Raw genomic sequence first — 5106 nt, forward strand, 5'->3', positions numbered from 1 at the left:
CCAAAAAGATGAAACCAGAAAGAGATAAAAAAAGTTATTACAACTCCACACATAAATTCATTAAAAAAAAAGCATAGCAAATCTGTCCCCACCGCTAAATATCATCCATATTGTAAGGTATATTATAAAGTATCAGAAAGCAAAGTGAATCCGCTTCCATCAACTAGAAGCACCACCATTAATACCCTTCAAACTAGACAGAGTATTTTTCAGCCATTCAACACGACGTTCCAGTCGTAGAGCAACAAAAAAGGATGCAAGCTTGTCATCCTAAGTTAAGATCTGACCAACCTTAATAAACTCAGGGTTGGTTAGCTCCTGAACCTATTCAAGTATGTCAAAGACTCTACTTGTTCGGTTGACCTCTTTCCCAAGTCCAAAGTTACATATTGCCTCTGTTACAGTCGTGAGAGACATGCCTAGTACATCGCAGGGACGACTAGGTCACATGCTTTTTGTTGTCGCACTCCCACCAAGAGTAATATCGGATCCGGTTCTACGACTGGGAGTGTTCTGAATCGGCCTATTGTCCCTTGATTGACTGTCGGTTAAATGGCCATAATTTCTCAGTGATTCATGACGATTTTCTTCAGAGAGGTCCACGGTAGCATCAGGATCATCGTCCAGCTCAGTCCACGCATCGTTCAAATCTCTATGAACACGAGATGAGGACGTGGCCATGTTCTTACTTTCCTGCTCATATCGTCTCTTAGCCTGGTCAGAACCTGCAATCACCGTTAAATCATCAATCCATTCAATTCGCTTGCAACGCAACCTCTCAGCTTTAGGATATGAATACAAATAATGAAGAATAGTGGAACAGTTAGATTGGACACAACGGTTTTAAATCATAAACAAACGGTAGATGTGTTACTTGACAATCAAGTTTCTTAAAGATTCGACAGGAGGATCGTTACCTTTAGATACTCTTCCCATACTTCGTCTGGCACCGTCATGACCATGCGCTCACTGTCCCAACTAGAGTCGCTCATAGCCAATATGTCCCTTACATCGTTATACTCTCTCTTGTGATACCTCAATTTGTTCTAGATATTTTACCAGTTAATAAAGATTTGAGTACGTTTATGCACCTCGTCGGCGGCTGCTTGATAGGCTTCTTTTTTGAATCCATTATCGGCCTTTCAACCTAATGCAATCTGTTAAATTAAGGTGTCAAATAATACTTGATCCATACTGTACTATTTATTTGACATCCAATCTGATGATTAAGTCATATAGTCCATAAGAAGGGAAAAAACAAAGATCAGCTTGATCCAAAACTTTTATGGCACCGAAAGGTTTTTAATGGTTAACGTTCATTCAACATTGTTTTCTACAACGTGGTCTACTTGAGATTGGGTATACTTCAATTTTATTTTATTTTTTATCTCACGCTATAAAATGATCTGAAAAAATAAATGAACAGCATGGATGAAACACATGTCGTCGTACGTGGATCCCAAGAGAGCACTGACTACCGGCGATTGCTAGGTGGCGGGGAGTAGACAATCCGTTTCCGATAATATTACTGTAGAGGAAGTGCAACCAGACACGTCTGCACCGTTGAAAATGTGCCTGCGACATTCGAGGAAAAATGTGCGTGTACGCCGTGTGCCAATAGTGTCGAAGGTTAAAATCATTATGTTTGTTGGACGCGGATTGCGTCCTACTCCCGCCCAGACGGTAATCCGTCCGGGCAGGGCCCTGTGGGGGCCCACTGTGATGTACGTGTTATATCCACGCCGTTCATCGTTTTTCACAGATTATTTTAAAATGTAAACTAAAAAATGAACCAGGTAAAGATCTTAAGTGGACCACAAAGTGGGGATTGAATGTCCACCATTAAAAACTTCTTGAAAGCTGGAGAAGTTTTGGATCAAGCTGATATCTTTGTTTTCACTTCATCCACGTTTACATGACCTTATTAATAGGTTGGATGGTAAAAAAACATCACGGTGGTCCACAGAAAGGTTTCAACGGTGGATGTCATATCACTGCCGCTTCCTTCGATGTGGTTTACTGGAGTTGCAGACCTTCTTCATTTTTAGCAATACATTTTAAAATGATCTGCGAAAAACGAAGAACGTCGTGGATAAAACACGTACAGCACAGTGGGCCTCACGGAGCCCTGCCCGGACGGATTACTATCCGGGCGGGGGTAGGACGCAATCCGCCTTCATGCTTGTTATGTCAGAGGAATAATCATCATTATCCTCGACATGCATTTAATGTAGCAGTGATAACAACGACAGTGATGAAGTAGACCGATTACGATGCAGGCCAATAGAATGTTTCTGCCTTTGTCAAGAAGATGATACTCACTCCATTTCACGGGCAGAGGGAGCTTGGTTGGTGTACCACACCATCAAATTAATAGGTGTGGGCACGTGTCCTGTGACAAGCGATGCCAATTTTCTCCAGGGTCGTGAATTAGGTACAAGCCCTGTCTGTTACGTGCTCGGGGCATGCAGAGGCTCTGAGAGCCACTGAGGGGCTACCGTGATTTATTCATTTTATCCACACCGTCCATCCATATTTCCATATCATTTTAGATGGTTAAATAAAAAATAAAGCAGATATAAGGATCAAAGGACCACACCAGAGGAAGCAGCGGTACTAGGGATGCTTATCATTGAAACCTTCTTATGGTCCACTGTGTCAATTATTTTCCATCCAACCTGTTGATATGTCAAATATAATTGGATGAAGTGAAAAAACAAATATTGTCTTGATCCAAAACTTCCGTGGTCCCTAAGGAATTTTTAACGGTAGGAATTTAATTCCCACTGTGTGGTCCATTTGGGAATTGGACATTCATTATTTTTGGGTTCTTAATTTAAAATGATATGTAAAAATGGATGGACGGTGTAGATAAATTTCATACATCACAGTAGCCCCTCAGTTCGACGGTCTGAGCTTGGAAATGGCAAGGGTAGTACCTAATCCGCTTCCATCTAAAAGCTTTTGCATGAAGTTCCTTGGCTGGAAACTTAAGTGGGCCATTATGACATTCGTGAGAAATTCATCATGTTCATCCATTTTTTGAGCCCATTTTTAGAGAACTCAATGAAGTTCCTTGGCTGGAAACTTAAGTGGGGCCATTATGACATTCATGAGAAATTCATCATGTTCATCCATTTTTTGAGCCCATTTTTAGAGAGCCCAACCAAAAGTGAAGGGTATACAAGACTCAAGTGGGCTGTACCAATGGAAAACGTGGTCAAGGGAACTCGTTCATTTGAAACCTCTAGGGGTAGATAGTGATATTTATGTGCCATGCATATCATTATAACATCATTATTACCCAGGTGAACTGAAAACAAACTTATTAGCATGATTCAAAACTTCAATGGCCCCACCGATATTTCAACTATGGAAGTTCAATTCTCACGTTTTCAAGTTTATTTGTGATTAAGGTGGACCATATAATTAGAAGCAGTGTATGAGATAAAGCTCACCCTCCAAAGTATTTTCCTTAGCGTGGCCCACATGAATCATTAATGGGTCAAAAGTTTTTGACCTTAGGACTAAGTTTTTCTTTGGCATCTGTTATGGGTAAAAATGGTCTGGTTAAAGAGAAGAAGTCAGCTTGGACATCTCTGCAGGACACGAGGTCAACCATCGTTGGTCATGACTAATGAGCTCGTCACATACTACCCCCAGGTCAGGTTAGCCAAGATCACTTTAGCCTCGGCTTCATACTATACATTTCTGTTGACTTCGAATAATCAGATTTTATTTAAAATAGATCCGCTCGATATCTTCTCCAAAAATCTCAGAAGACATTTGTGACATGCTTGGGATCATGAGATCTTTGTAAAGAATCATGAGAGATTCCCCTCACACTACGCCAAAATTGTGAAAAAAGGACAGTTCAAAACCGTCTCAAATGACCAAAAAGGACAGTCATGGACCGTCGCAAGGGCCATGCATTCGGAATCTAAATCCTTTTATATTATGTCCATACTAAATAGGGAGATCTCCTCTACGTCACCGCATCTCCTCGATTATAAATAGGATCATCCTCAATGGTAAAAGGTACGTAAAATTTCTAACCTAAAATCCCTTGATACTACCAGACCTGGATTCTTAACCTGACTTTGGCATCAGAGGGTACTATGATCTAGCGAGGGTCTCCTTTGTATTCTTCGTATGTAGGTATTCAAAGGTCTAAAAAGAATAGACTAGATTTTTATATCCCTTAAAATCAAGGGTAGATCTTTCTCTTAAAATTAAGATAGATGTCCCTCTTCTAACTATTTTTATTATTGTGGCCGCTACACATCTAATAGTTAGAAAGAACATCACATGCCCATCATGGTGGGCACCTTAAAAAAATCAATGGCAGGTGCCTGTCTTATTCCCAACTAATAGCATTTATGGCATAGGACCACCTTCAAAAGTCAAGGGTAGGTGTCTGTCCAATTCTCAACTAATAGCATGTATGGCATATGGCACTGCCAGTAGCCCAATGAACCCATCATGGTGCATGTGTTTTACCACCCCACACGTCCAGATATTTTGTCAACGCCTTTTGAGGATGAGCCCAAAAAGTCAGACTGTGGGCCACACCTCGGGAAAACGTTGTGATTGATTGTCCGCCATTAAAAGCTTTTTGAGGGCCACAGGAGTTTTTGATCAAGCGTGTTTTCTTATGGTATGGTCCACCTAAAATTTGGATTTACCTTATTTTTGGTCTCACATCCTAAAATAATGATGCAAAATGGATGGACGACATGGATAAAAACATACAATTTCACGGGACCCATGGAGCACCATCCAGAAAAGCTATTCAATCCATGCATTTGTGAATAAAGGGGTGGTTTGAATGAGTGGGCCACACTGTTATGTGTTTCCGAAATCCACTGCAACCACTGGGTGTGTGAGGCTCATTGGTGATTCAGGTGGATCACACGATTGAAAAATATAAAATAAAATAAAATAAAATAAATGTACAGGGCGACTCCCACCCTTCGAGCTGTTTCCCTTTGTTTCACGTAAATGAATTACTAGTGGGCTTGACTTTTCGTGCCTAAATTTTGTTGTGTCATTTAATGGTTTGAGTGGATTTTTATATAATCATCATGGTAGGTCTTGTAAAAGATG

This window comes from Magnolia sinica, chromosome 7, assembly GCF_029962835.1.
Source record: "Magnolia sinica isolate HGM2019 chromosome 7, MsV1, whole genome shotgun sequence".
In the NCBI taxonomy this organism is placed as follows: domain Eukaryota; kingdom Viridiplantae; phylum Streptophyta; class Magnoliopsida; order Magnoliales; family Magnoliaceae; genus Magnolia; species Magnolia sinica.